Here is a 15710-nt window from a genome sequence, read left to right as displayed (position 1 = left end):
TTTCTTGCTTTATGTCTCTTGTATTTTGCAAAATCCCCTAGCCCTGCCTGCACACAGTATTAGTGACTATAGAACGATGACAAATTGTCACCATCACCTTATTACCCAACAGAGATTAATTTATGCAAGATACTGTACATAAAGGTGCACTGAGTGTTCTCTATCCCATTTTCAATCTGCTAAGTGTTCAAATTCCTTATTGGGGTGTGTGTAAAAATTTCTTTAATCTCTGGCTGCATTATTCCTCCTTTGAAGTGAGAATTGGGTGCCAAGGAGTAATTCTTTGGTGTTAATTTTGTGGCTTTGTGTGAATTTAATGACTATAATAACAGGATGCCTTGAACAGCACTTTTTACTTTTAAAAAGATGGTCACAACAAGAACATCCCTGACATCTTGTGTGTATATAATTTTGCTTTATCAAAACCAGGGACCTCTGCAACACTTAGCAATTACTGAGTTGCAAAGTCTCCTGAAACAAAGCAACATTTGCACATAAATACCAAGGCCCTGAATTATATATAGCATATGTCATGGCCAAATAAAAGGGAAATGGGCGTCTCTCCTAATATCTGCATGGAAAATTCAATTAAAATGTAAATGTTCAGAATTCTCACAGAATGCACTGCCATCTACATCCAGCTATTTACAGTGGGGGAGTTTCAGAGGAAATTCTGGCAGGGACACTGTTCCGTGAACCATCATGGAAGAGCTAGTGGAAGTGTATTATGAAAAGCCTTAATAAAATATTGAATATATAAAAGCATGTGTCATCTTCTTTTTCTCATGCAAGGGTACTGGTCCAAGTGAGAAAAAGTCATACTGAACACAGAAGAGGCCTGCTCGTGAAATGGTATTTCTGATTCCAGTTGTCTACTTCAGCCTTTCATAGAGACATAGAGTTGCCGCGTGTTGTCTGTGGCAGAATGAATGAGCTTCCCTGGTCATATGGCAGAGAAAGGTGTTGAAATGGTGTCACAACCATGACAGTATCTCCTCAAAAAAACCATAGCTAGCCATGCTGGCCCATGAGAAAAATTCCAGAATCTATATCAGGATTATTAGGCCAAACAGAGCGTCACAAAAAGAGTGTGCAAGAATTGGAGTTCACCAGAACTCTTCATGAGGCTAAGCGATAAACAAAGAAAGCTGGTGGGGAAATTGTCTGGCGGTGAAGCAGTAAGTCGGCATCAGGTAAGTGTCTTAAGATGGAACATGGAAGGTAAAAGCAGATATTTAAACAAGGTTCTGTGAGGATGCTAAGTAGACTTCAGGTTGCACCAACGCCAATTGGGAATGAGGGAACATACAATGGCTGATCCCTAATCTCTGTAAATATCAAAAATACCCATTAACCAGGTCTATCCCCATGTTAGGTGAAACACAGGTTTCTTTGTAGGTAGAAAACACCTTGGTATCTCCTCTGTGCTTATTGCAGGCATCTTTTAAACTCTGCCTCCCTTCCGATTCAGACATTATTTTTAGCCTTAGCTCTAAGATTTATGAGGGATGATGGAGAGAATTGTGCTGCTCCACGAATTTGAAGCCAGGATGCAGTTCCATTGATTTCAATGGCCCTTGCTTCCAAGTATTTTCACCTAGAACTGCAGCCTTTTGATTGTCACCGGACTCATTATTTAACTATTTATAGACTGCACTTTTCATAAAAAACAACAGGACGGTATACCAGGATACAAAATTACAATAAATTGTGGGGACAATATTGAAAAGTCCGGTGACAAATACATCACAGAAGTCATACATTGGGCAAATGAATGGTCCTAAAAGATGGTGGCAAGGCATATGCAGTTTTTATGAAACCCATGGACACTCCAGTGAAATGAAACAGAATTCAGTACTCGCATAGGGAAACAGAAGTAATGTTAGTGGAAAACTCAAAGCTGTAATCAAACGGATCTGGAAAAAAATCAGCAGAATTAAAAAGTTTATTTATTTATTTATTTATACATACATACATACATACATACATACTGATTAAATTTGTATACCGCCCTTCATCCATAGAGTTCGGGGTGGTTCACAACATAAAATTACAATATAAAAAACAAAAAATACATAATAAAAATAGGAGCAAAAGTATAGGTACAGTGAGCAAAATTTGTGACACTCACTAAGCTATCACATACAGTAGCTAATTCATTTTGTAATCAACTTTGTAATTACTGTGTATGTAAATGCTTTGAGAATTCATTTACATAATTATAAGGGATGCAAAACTATAAATTTACGACTGTAATTAATCTAGGGCTCATTGCCTCTTTTTATCTCCTGTATTTCTTGTATTACACCCTTCATAAAACAGAGATTCTGAAAATCTATTTATGAAGCATTTCCTATATTGCAGCTACTGAAACATCAAAGAATTCCCAGGACTTCTAAGAGCAGGTTTCACCATATCTGTCAGCTTCCAATGGGAAATGAAGGCAAATGTTCCCAAATAAATGAGGAAGGCAAGTTAATGTTGAGTTCTTTTTACATATTGTTGGTTTAAGTGGGGAAGTTCTAAACATAGGCTTGAACATGGAACATAAAAGTGCTTATTAACTTTGACTACATCATGAATAAAATGGAGTGGTGATGATTTAAAGGGGAGAAAGGGCGAACCGGGTTTTGAAATTCAGATTTTGTTTTACTTTTTCACACACAGTGTCTATCAGACTGTCGGTATTTCTGCAAGATGCATTCATTCACACTTCCCAGACACTTCTTTTAGATAATTATAGTGTTGGGAACCCTTTCGTCACATTAAGTGGCTTCATCGTTTAAAAGCAAGATGGTTATCTAGGGTGTAATGAAGCAAAACAAATTAAATTTAACAGTAACACTCCTAGGACAATAAACTAAAAAATGAACTTCTTAAAAAAAAATTACCTTCAAATGTAGCTGATAGGTGTGGGATAGCATGAAAAGATAAAATGTCAGCATCATATGTCCAGGATAATTTCGGCCGCCGGCCTTGAGGCATGCAGTCCTGTTCTGTCCCAGGAACGAAAATGATATTGTTATGTGCCACCCCAACAGTGAGAGACTCCAGGGGTTTGTTGTGCTTACTCAGGCTCAGTTTCCTTAAAATGAAGATTAACAGAGACTCGGGTGTGTTTAGAACATATGGTTTTGGTTACACAGACATGTATGCAACCTTGAGCATAGGATGCAGGGGCTCACAGCATTAACACCTCCATAGATCTTGCTTCCCAATACGCTTCCTGGAGAGCTCCAAAGTCCAGCACAGAGGAAGAAGAAGAGAAGAAGAGTTTGGATTTGATATCCCGCTTTATCACTACCTGGAGGAGTCTCAAAGCGGCTAACATTCTCCTTTCCCTTCCTCCCCCACAACAAACACTCTGTGAGGTGAGTGGGGCTGAGAGACTTCAAAGAAGTGTGACTAGCCCAAGGTCACCCAGCAGCTGCATGTGGAAGAGCGGGGAATCGAACCCGGTTCACCAGATTACGAGTCTACAGCTCTTAACCACTACACCACAACATGTCTCTGTGTCCCCTGCTTCCAGCTCACTCATGGGCAACTCTGGCTATTGTTCTCCTATGTACCAGGCAGATGAGAGGGGAGGGAAGGAAAAGACCACCCATTTGTTTGATGTCACAAAGCAACTTCTTTCGATCTGCTAAATCATGGTACTTAACTAGCCAGCCAAAGAAAAGAAACCCAAACCCAGCAACCAGATGCCCAAATAGAAACCTCACTTTATACTTGTGATAAAGCAACTTGCTGTTTGTTCCTTTTGTTAATGTAACTCTTTCTCAAATACACACAACTCTGGTGTACATTTGTTGTCTGTTTGCTATGTATCTGGACACTTCCTAAGATATTGTAACCGATTTTCTGAGGGCTAGGTAATAATTTGTATCCATTGGCTCTTCCAAAGCATGTTCCTGATTCCACCGTGGAGCCAACCTTGGAAGCTGAATCTCCTTTTCTAGCCAGTGATGCGGTTGGAGCTCATTTTTTAACGGACAGACTGAGCACACTGGCGGAGGAAGAGGAGTGCAGGGGGAGCGCACTGCCCCTGGCAGCGCGATCCCGGTGGGGTGCCACTGTGGCTGTCCCCCCCCCCACGCTGGGTGCCATGCCCCCACAGGGGGCGTGCCACACCCCCAGGATGCGCGCCAACCCCACCCCCGCCTGCTCTCCGCTCCCCAGTGCCGGAGCATGAAGCTCCATCACTGACTGAGCAAACCCCCAAACCACCCCAAAGGGTTCCTAAGATCAAGGAGCGGGCTTTTGTCTAAGTTTGGATACAATTCAACGACATTTTGAACCTTTCAAAATGGCACTGATTTTTCAGTTACTTAGAATTCCTGAACAATGCCAGGTACAAGGCTACTATATATTTTGGAAAACTATTTGTTCAATATGCATTTGGATACCCCTTAAGGTGTCATAAACAAATTTTTCATGATGGTTCCTAAGTTGACGGAGCATGTTTCTTTTTGGCTACAACAGGATGCAATTTTGAATCAAGATGGTGGGGTGAACCTTTCAAAACTGCACTTTCCCCTGTGATTTCAGAGCTTCATTGTTGTTTTTGGTTTCTTAGAATTTCTGAGCAACACTGGATGCAAGACTGCTAACAGCGTATAAAAAATGCTTCATCACACAGACCCTGTAGATTTGATGCACCTCTGTTATTGCTATGTGATATGGCAAAGCAAATGCATTTGTAAGCAACCCAGAGGATATGGCAGGTTATAATGGATGATCTACAGATCATAAAGCTAGCTTGTCATTATCTCCTTGGTGGCTGTTCTGCATGCTTGCTCAAGCTGTGAAGGCCCAAGGCATTCACTGCAGCAGAGTTCCATGGTTTGATCCACAGTTCCTGCCCCAAAACCCAGACCACCTTCTTCTCGCTATGAGAGAGGAAACAGCCTTTTGATACAAGTCCTTCTCCAGGCAGACAATGCAGTATAATTACATCCACTCTTCCTATGAAAGTGATAGACCAAAAAGCATGTCTAAAGAACAAGGGCTGAGCAAGGCATACAGGCAAGACAGTTTGTTGGTACCAAAGCAGAGAGAGAGAGTTGTTCTTAAGGTTTCTTTTCATTAGGGGATAGTAGAAGCTTTTTGGCAATTCTTCTGATATGGAAAAAAGTGGGACATAGAAATTCAGTTTAAACTAAAATCAGGTCAGTGGAAACACTCACACATATTGGTAAAGCTATGGAAGGCTCTTGTTTTTATGTATGTTCAAGGCATATTTCCTCCCCAGGCAAGGAGCAGTGCTTAGTGTAGCTTGAAGCCAGCTGCATCAAAATAAAATGTACACACACACATGTTCTCTCTGTATGAAGGGTTGGGAACCTAATAGCCCTCTAGATTGTACTGAACTACAACTCCCATCAGCCCCAGCCAGGGGTGGCACATCCTGTTTCACTGCTTGAGGTGAGACAGGAATTTGCCACCGCCCCTACTGCTGCTCCTTCCTCTTTTACCTGTGTTGTGAGGCGATGCCTACAAAGCGCTGGCAGTGATGGCAGCTGCAGCAGCACCCGTGAAGCGCTGGCAGTGGCACCAACTTCCAGTGAGATTTTGCAAGATCTTGCCAAAGTCGTGTGAGCTCTCAAGCACTCAGTGAGATCTTGTGAGATTTCAGTGAAATCTCACCAGAATCTGGGGCCACTGCTGGCACCACTTTTCTGCTGGTAGCGGAGTCAGCGAGGCACAAGGGCAAGTGCTGGAGGCAAGGCAGTGTCAGGGCTGGTTCAGTTGCACGTCAGCATGAAGACTCCGAGATGAGCAGTAAAGTGGATTCTTTATTCATGAATACAAACAGAGAAACCTGTGGGCAAGAATGACTCCAGTAAAGCAGTTGCCAGAACTGATGATCTGGGCACTTCCCCCTAAGTGTCTTCCCTGGTTGGCTGTTATCCCAGCAGTCATAAACTCCATCTCTGTACTCTTTGCTCTGCTACATGAAGGCCCTCTGTGCCCTTGGAGACAAGGGAGGAGGGGAGCTGAATACAGCAGTATCTGCAGGCTCCTGTGAATCAGTCCACACCTCCTCCTCAGCTGCCTGTTCTACATCTGCAGGACTTTCTGCCTCTTCTTCCTCTCTCTCACTCAAGCCTGTTGCTTTTCAGCATCCAACCATTCTGCCCTCCCCGCTTCATCCTCTGACCTGTCTTCAATGTCCTACCACCACTCCCTTGGCTTCCCTATGGGGGTTTTCCAACTGGAGCCTCCACCAACTCCTATTCCCCCCTGACAGGCAGGTTTTGCCTCTTGAACTTCTGCCACTTGAGGGAAGGGCCTCACACTGCCTCATCAGTGGCCCTGGCCTAGCCCCAGCCAGCATAGCCTCTAGTCAAGGATGATGGAAGTTGCAATTCAGCAGCATCTGAAGGACCAGAGATTTTCCCATCTCTGCTCAACATCCATACCTAGCAATGCTGCAGACTGCTCATTCCTTGTCCTGTAAACCGGCTTAGATATTAAGTACGATGCTAACAAGGCTTGCATTCTGTATATGCTGGAGGCAGTGTGAGCTGTACAGTATGCTACTTAACTGTACAACTGTCTTTGAAGGAAACATGCTGCACTAGTGAATAAATATTTTACAGCTACCATCACATTTGCTTTCCCCTCCTCTCATTTTTCATTTTCTATTTTAAAGTTCTGAAAAACTACACAAAGAATTATAACATGTCTCCTCCCTGACACTCTCTCTCTCTCTCTCTCTCTCTCTCTGTCTGTCTCTCTCTCTCTCTCTTTCTCTCACACACACGTTTTTACTCTCAGTTCATGGAACTGTGCCAGAATTTATAATACCCAAAACTGGATCAAAGTTAAGCGCTTTTCATCTGGCCCACTGAGATTGTGAGCAGAAACCTGCTTTCGGCGCTGCAGAGATGTAACTCCAAGGCAAGGGATCAGCCTGTTTGATGCATGTGCAGAAAAAGTAGAACAAAGTCCCTGGGATAATTAGGGCAGTTAGTAGCGGGAGAACTCAGGCTTTTTACAAGAAATAAAAAATACAGATACCCAAGGAAGTATCTTGTGCCATTCTGATGAGGTCTAAAGTAGCTGGCATAAGGAACTGGCACCCATACACACAGACACAGATTGTTATTTTAAATTTTTCTACCCTGACTTTAAACACAAGGCCTTTCCTCCCAGTGCATCACTGCAATGGGGAGGAAAATGGCTGTTTCTGCAGCTGAGAGACTGGTCCTCCCATGACATGGGGTAATTGTCCTCCCTGTTACAACACATGGCTTGCTAGAGAGTTTTTGCAAGCCCAATGCTGTCACAAAGCAATTTCTCCACTGCAGTGCTTAACTTGGAGGAGAGGTGTAACCCAGGACAGCAATCGGGATTATTGTAGGGTGCATGCCTGCACATGAGGGGAGAGGGGCAATCCTATTGCACTAGCATTAATTTTTGAGCCAGCACAACTATTTAGTTGAATACCACCCAGTGGTATTCAACATTGGAAAGATCCACTTTCACCTCCACTGGCATGGCTTTAAAAAAGTCTGAAACTTTGGCTAAGATCAAGGACTGGATCCATCATAAACAGCAGAGCATCCATCATTGCTGAAAGGCTGTTTAGCATGATAGTTCATGAGAGGAGTAGTCAGGCAGAAGTCAAGGATATCTTCCAATGATCTGACTCTCATATCCTATTCCAAACACCAGCATTGCCAGTTCTTCACTGAAGAATTAAGAGCTGAAATATCGAAACCATCAGCCCCGGGCTTTCTTGTCTTGATCCCAATAGAGCTTGGCTGTTGCCTCTGAAATGACAGGCATGTGTTCTATTAGTTCTGCATGGTTGTTTGTTTAGCTCCATTGACTCAGTTGCATGCATGCTTGTCCTTTTTCAGCTAGCAATCATTCTGAACCAGCAACTCCTTTCCACGTAGCATTTAGGCTATAGTATATGGAAAATGTTCCACTGATTTTTCTTCTTCTTCTTCCAGCAATTAGTTAACAACAGGAATGCACGGCAGCAATGAGGGTTTTCAATTAAATGTCAGCTTCCACATGGCCCTTTGGCATATGGAGAATATGATATCATATTCACACTGAAGAGATCTGAAAATGAGCTAATTCTATAGCCGCCCTATCGCTTGCCCCTCTGAGCCCTCAAATCTTGGCCTGCACTCAGCAAAGGATTTGAGCCTCCCCTTTGTGCATTTTGTCACATGCCAGAAACAAGGAGGCAGCAGCAACATGCTTGCACTGCTATTTCTTTATTTAGAAATTTATGGGATCACGCCGCACTCAAAACTCTGAAGGCAGAGTACAATAAAATAATAAAACCATTGAATATATAAAACACTACAGAAATCATCATCATCATAATTAAAGCAAAGCCAGAAAATCCCAGAAACCAAATAAGGTCTTGTCCACACTGGAGTTCCCATTCCCATTTAATTTGTGTAGTACATATGATGTTACCCTAAAAAAAAGCAGTCTCAATACCTTCCCCCTGTAAATACAGGTTTACTTGATGCGTTGTTAATCCAGTAGCTTGAGGGAAAGCAGGCTCCAAACTGCTCCGCTCTGGTCTCAGGAGATTTGCTTCTCTTTTTGCATGGGTGGATCAATTGTCACTTTCTGCACGTTCCATCCCCACAACTTCCTCAGTGCTATCATTTCTTTTCCAGCTGTGCTTGTAAGTATTTCTGGTGCGCTCTTGACTGGAGGGTTTGCCTTTGATCCCCCGGATTTATACAAAACCAGAAAACTGCACAAGCAGTTTTAAAAAAATTAAAACGTGTGCACCGCTATCTACATGCATGCCCTGTCAATACTTAATCTGCATGATGGAATCAACATATCAGAAGACAGGGACCAACACAAAAGGGAAGGACTAGTGGTGTGAATAAGAAACGCTCAAGTCTTGCCTCATATTCACATATGTGGGATTAAGGACCACTCCAGTAGGGGGGAAGCAGATTAACAGCTAAATAATGTTCAGATGTGAACAAGCCATAAAGCTGAAAACAAGGCAATTTAGATTACATTCTGAAAATACCTGGGCAAATAAAAAGGTATTGATGCCAAAATAACATCCGAGTTGGAGCCAGGCGAGGGGCCAAAATCCTCCTAACTTCATGACTATCATGGTCACACTCTTTTTTCCTTACAGAAGCAAACTCAAAGGAATCAGCAGTAAAAAGCTGTAAACAACAAACCAACCCTAAAAGGTGCAGTCAATTTAGGATTATTATTTTTAATAAGAGAGTCTTAACCAAGCTTTGAAAACCAGAAAGAGCAAACCTGGTGAGAGGTAGCCGTGTAAATTTGTTGCAGCAAAACCAGCAAAAGCTCTTGTAGCACTTGAAAGACTTAACAGATTTACTGCAGCATGAGCTTATGCAGAATAGCACTGTCTACTTCATCAGATGTGTGGTGTTATTCGTGGTCTGCAGGTGTGAGGATGTAAACACAGACACACATATAGAAAAGAAAGATGAAAACAGTAAGGCCAAATGGACGTGAAATGCGAAGAAGAAGAAGAAGTTCAATCAGGGACAGTTCTGTGTAAATATTAAGATAAGCAAGGTGACCCTTCTCAACCACAATAATTGATGGTAAGACAATTTCTGGAAAGAGTTCTCAGATGTTGCTACACAACATGCCACAGATGTTGCCACACAGCATGAGACTGAGGCTGCCGACTCTTAAATAAAGAAAAATGATGCAATGTGGCCTGCATCTGGGGTAGATTAATCTTAGTTCAGGGTACAAACAGGTGGGAATCCTGAGGCTTCGACTAGGTCCTGCTTAAGCTATTCACTTGGGTCCTTGGGTACACACTGGTGTCCAGCTTTAAAGAAACAAAAATAAACAAAAATACTGAAGACATCAAGAAGAGAAAATAAAAGATAGCTGTCCAGGGTGTGGATAGAAAGATGCTTCTGGAAGCAAGGAGAGTCAGGAGCACATGAAAGACTCTGGGAAGGAGGTGCTGGGAACCCTCAGTGACAAAGACTGAACTCCTCCGCAGTGGAGCCCTCTCAGTGCAATTGGCTGGAACTCACAACCATGTGATGAGGAGGGCAACAGACACTCAGAATGTCTTCTTTAAAAAAAGAGAAGGCTGCCTGAGGTAGCCACCCTTAAAAGGATCCTATGCTGGGTTTAGTCCTCTGGTACCACAGCCACACAAACATGAGTCTGACCAAACTGCGGGAGGCAGTGAAAGACAGGAGTGCCTGGCGTGCTCTGGTCCATGGGGTCACGAAGAGTCGGACACGACTAAACGACTAAACAACAACAACCACAGCCACTTGAAGCCAGAGCCATAGCTAGGTGATCTTGCACCCCTGACAGAACTGTGCAGATTGCGCCCCCAGCCACTGACAAATTAGCTCTTCTTTCTGTCTCTCCTCCACTCCCCCCCCCATTCAATTCACCCTCTATTAAAAACCTTTTCTTATGAGGCCATAATCAATATTTTTATTTACAGACATATTTATGGACATATTTTTAGCCGATTTTGCACACACCCCTTGCTTGTGCCCCTGGCGGGGGCCCACCTCAACACCCCCTAATTACAGCCCTTCTTGAAGCCACGTTACACCTGCCCCCATCCCATATACAAAATTAACATATTCGTGGTTAATATGTTTTGATCCTGGGGTAAAATAATTGCAGCCGTTCTAGTGCCCATGCATGGGAAGAGCTCTGAAATCCTGTTGCAATAATTTATATTGCAAATTAGCATTTTCACAAACACCTTCTGAATGCTTCTCAGCCAGGGGGGAAAAAGTGCTGTGACCATTTGGACACAAGAGTGGCTAATGTGTGTTGCATAGTATCTGACAGTGCGCTTCTTTACATGTCTATTTAAAATTAAATACCATTCCAGTTCAACATGACTTATTCCCAGGTTAAGTGGGAATAGGACTGCAGCCATGCAGCACAATCCTATACATATATACTCAGAAGTAAGCCTCATTGTCTTCAGTAAGACTTACTCCCAGGTAAGTGTGTTCAGGATCGTGTTTAGTAACTTTGTAAATGTTGGAATATAACAACCCTGAATATTATTAGCATTTAATCTGTGTCCCAATGCGTGTTTTTATATAGCAGGCCCCTGCCCCAAGGGGCTTACAATATGAAATTTAACAATGAGGGCAGAAATGAGAGGTAAGAATCTATTTGATGCTCCATCTTGGGGTCGTAACCCCAATAGTGGTGCGTAAGCTATTGCCCTAGCATAATGTGGTCTAAATTATTTATCTGGGCTGACAATAATGAATAATAAATAATAAAAGTGCTCTCTGCGTTTTGATAAGAGCAAAGGGGTACGCATGTCACTCTGGGAGAGGCAGAAGTTTAACACCAATTTGTCAAGATGTCTTTGGCAATATTTCCCCGAGGACCACACACTGAAGGAGTGCTTTAAGTGGCATGAAAATTCTGCACAAGTGGTTTCCACTCTTGTACCATGTATGAGTTAAATGTAACAGCTTGTCGAAGGTCAAGTCCTATTTTTATTACGTAAACTGGGAGAATTAAAGGAGGAGAAGGATGGAAAAATACCTCTGGGCGTTGTTTTTCATCTTAACAGCTCTGTCAGAGCAGCAGTTTGAAAGGATGCTTGGAAGCAAGGATATTGATTGCCAAAGTTGACCACACATCGACCAAGCAGACCCACATTTGTATTGTTTTGTTTTTTTATGTATATATAAAAATCTATCTTGCTTTTCTTCAAAACAACTCAAAGCAACTGCCAGTTAATCAAAATATCAATATAAAAATAGCCAACGGGGGGAAATGAGCAACAGATAATCAGCACATACAAGGAGATTGAACAGTAACAGAAGAAATCATAGCTTGCCATCAATTTATCCCAAAGGCTTCATGGAAAAGCTGTAATTATGTCCAAGAGCAGAGAATCTGTGGCTCTCCAGGTGTGTTTGGACTTCATAGCCCATCATATGTGACCACTGGGCATGCAGACTGGGGCTGATGGTAGTGGTAGATGTAGTATCTGCCTAGGCAGATAACTGTCCTCAGGTCCTCTGCATAGGCTGACTATTGGGTTTTTCTGGGCAGGAAGAAGTATAAGAGGGAATCCTATTCAAGGTAAGCAATATCGGGCTTGAAAGGTTAAAAAACAGCATCTTAAATTTGATACCGACTCCAGAAATGAATAAGCAGCAGAAGCAGATCAAATCAGACTGGAGTTACAGGCTGGGTCTGGCATCACCTTTTAGGATCAGTTGGAATTTTTAGTGCGTTTACAAAGGGCAGCCCTAGATGGAGCACATTGCTGTAGTCTAGTCAGGAGGCTACTAAAGCATGAATGGCTATGAACGTAGTGATGATAAAGAAAGAAGAATCTGTATCTGCTTCTCTGCTATGAAAATGTAGCTTTTCCATACTTCTGCAATAAATTTGTGTGCATAAATTTGTCAAAGATGAATGGTCTCTCCCTCTGATAGTAGTGGCAGTTAGTGGCAGGACCTCTTACTGGTGGGCATTTTGTCAAAGTATCTCTCCCCCCCCCCCCGCCCCATCAAGTAGTCATTAGCAAAATAAATGTTGGGGGGGGGAACTATGTCTGGCTTTAACAGGACTTGGTTCTGCTCCAGAATTTTAATCTTGAAACAAGACACACATTTCACCTCAATCTAGCCAATGGTGCTCAACATAAATTGGTTTATAGACTCGTGTGCCTTCCAGGATCACATAGTGCAGCCATATTAAGAGCCTCTGTTTCTGTGAGGTTAAGGACAAGGCTTTTGGGGTAAAAGCTGTCACACCTTGGGGAATGCGGCCAACACTTCTTAAATTTATAGCTGGAATGTGATAGGGCTGACAGGCCTCAAACAGGTTCTGCCATTCCTCCCCAAACAAGACAGCATTCTGGCCTCCTCCTTTTCGTCTGCAGAAGCAAGAGCTGCGAATTTGCAGGTGCTTCTCGCAGGAATGTTGTTGGGTCCGGCTGAAGGCAGCAGCTGTTTTCCTGGGGAGAAAAGCGAGTTGGAGAAAGGGAGCGACTGTGTACTGTCACAGAGCTAGGTGTGAAGGCCATTGTCCTAGTTGCATTTTGGACTTAAAATAACCACACACACCTCTACCAAAATATGTGAATAGTAATATATTTTGGAGCTGGCCCTCTTGTGAGAATGACATGTCTCTCCACGCATAGGTGTAAACTTGACAGGCTCACACAATGGATTTAGGGCGCACCCACAATTCTGTTTGCCCCACCATTTCCCCCTAGGAAACCCACTGTTTAAAGCCAAATCGGAAGAAATGGCAATTGGCTTTTCCACCGATTTGCCTTTTGTCCAGTTTTTCGCTAGACAGCAGGTTTTCCCTGAGGAAAACTGCAGGGCAAAAGCTGAACCCAGAGCTATTTTTCCTAGAAAAAGAGGTGATGAGACTCACCATGAACGCCTCCCTCATTCTCTTATAATGGCAATGGGCCCACCTGAGAGGTGTGCCGGAACTGAGTTCTGGTGAGTTCAGGGGGGAAAAAGCCCTGGCTAAACCACTCAGACCTGTACCTAGAAAGCACAGGATAAGCGGAAAACAGCTCAAGCCCATGCTTTCTATTCTTATTAAGAATTTACACCCGGCCTTAGGTGACTTAATCCATCCCCCTCACTCTTCCCGCTTTCTTTGGAGCTCAGACTAGAAGGCCTCAGGTGGGCCCAACAGACTGCAAAGCTATAAGGAAGACTGAACTAGGTAGGTAAGTCAAGAGCCTCCATAATATTAAAACCAGGGATTTTTTCAGCTGGAACTCGCCGGAACTCAGTTCTGGCGCCTCTCAGGTGGGTGCCATTGCCTTTATAAGAGAACAAGGGAGGTGTTCATGGTGAGTTCCGGCACCTCTTTTTCTAGAAAAATAGCACTGATTAAAACACAAATTAAATCTCCAACATGTTTTATAGGGACAATAGCCATTTTGTCCCAGTTTGGGGCCGGAGTCCTAGTCACCACGAAAAACATTCTTGTGAAAAGCACCTGTCAAAGTTGTTTCTGCTCAACTTCCAACTTAAGATGTTCACTCTGACAGGATATGTATAGAAAACAAGCTGAATATTTAGAATCAAAGGTTTAAGACCTGCATCTGATGTTGCGGCTCACTGTATCCCAGTAAAACAATACTGCCATCTTCAGGACATTTCTCTTTAAAACAGGCCCGAATGCTGTATCTGTGGCCTGGTTCACACAAAACTTTTTCTTATGGCAATAACCTTCATGTAGGGAAAACTCTGTACGTTGTCACATATGCAGTGCAGCACAAGTGAATGTGTTGTAGCCAGCTAAGCATATCTGCTAGCACAAGGATTTCCGGTGGCACAACTGCATTTCTCCGCCCTCTTTTCTCTCCTAAATCTGTTCTGGGGTTCCCCCACAACCCTCTGGAGCCGAACTGGGGTGTGCAGAGAGAAAAGGGAGGAGAGGTTCCATGGCACAAGTAGGAATTCTTGTGCTAGTGTAAGCCTTTTCAAAACCCAGGACCCAGCTTTAACTCAAACATGCATTTGGGGACCCCCTTTTTAAATCTGTTACCATATTGTTACATGCTATCCCAATCTCCACACCTGTGTAAGATTCCAAGGGTCGAGGCACTTACCCAAGGTTCGTATTTTGTTTGGAAAGGAGGCACAGTGGAGACTGTGGTGTCTTTATGTTACATGGTTTATTAACACATGTATACAGCCTGAGCCTATGGTGGAGGGGCTCCCATCACTACATTCTCTGAGGGTTCCATTTCTCCCATTGCTGCAGCCTCTGATCCAAACTGTTAACCTATATTGTGCTCCGCCCCCGCCCTGTCTCCACCTTGCCGCATTTAACAGACTGACACCATTTCCCCTCGATCACGCCATAGCCAATGGAAAACCTAAAACTTCCTCCTAACAAAAACTTGGGCATTGTCTTCAGACTACCTCAGAGCTCTGGGAGGGGCCCCACTCACCCACCAGCTGGCAGAGTCTCTTAATGGCCCACCTCTCAAGCAATCTATTCAACGCAGGAAGTTGGGTCCAGCTATTAAGAGTACGATTTCCTGTTTTTCTCTCCAACCACTGATTAAATCCTAACACTTACCAATTCCAGGACCCTTGTACCCACAAACTCTGACACCCAAACTCATGACAATATATTTGCATGGGGTAGTGCTGCTGCTGTGACCCACCTTGGATCAGGGCATGACCCACCAAGTGAAGACTAGTGTGCTAGCAGATCTACTGACTTGGATATTGCCCTCTATTTAAAGTGATTGCACAAGTAGGGAAGCCAGTACGTTCAATAACAGGCATGCGAACACTCACACATATAATTATTTTTTTGTATATCAGTTACCTTGATAATGACGATAGTAATTTATTATTTATATATTTCTCTATGGAGGAAAAGCATCATGGATGCAAAACAAACTAGTGCCATGGCTGCCCTATTCAAGTATGGGAGATTTTAACCACAGCCCTTACACACAGAGGCCTCCCTGCATCTTCCACAGCCCTCCTAGGGCCATCTGGAGCAACATTCCATGAGGAGCTGCTATCCAAAGGATCCTCCTCAGTTCCCCTCTCCCCACCTTGGGAGTATACATGTACAACTGACTTCAAAATATCTCACATATTTTGAGACCATCAACAGCTCCCTTGTCGTTGTCATGTCCTCTGTTGCTGCTGGAACTTAATTTTTGCAAGAAAGGGGGGAAAAGCTATGTCATCATGTCATCA

General features: G+C 43.3%; 1 long non-coding RNA gene across 1 annotated transcript; it reads right to left on the bottom strand.

Moving 5' to 3' along the window:
• Positions 1-11666: 11666 nt before the first annotated feature.
• Positions 11667-14029, bottom strand: LOC309348788. Its single transcript, XR_014159551.1, has 2 exons — positions 13981-14029; positions 11667-12970 (listed from the first exon to the last, which is right to left on the bottom strand). It is a non-coding gene; the product is annotated as an uncharacterized lncRNA (long non-coding RNA).
• Between the last annotated feature and the right edge of the window lie 1681 nt (positions 14030-15710).

Source organism: Podarcis erhardii (genome assembly GCF_964252035.2).
Source record: "Podarcis erhardii genome assembly, chromosome: 1".
Classification (NCBI taxonomy): Eukaryota; Metazoa; Chordata; class Lepidosauria; order Squamata; family Lacertidae; genus Podarcis; species Podarcis erhardii.
Note: the sequence above shows the minus strand (reverse complement) of the source record. Positions and strands in the feature narration are given on the sequence as shown.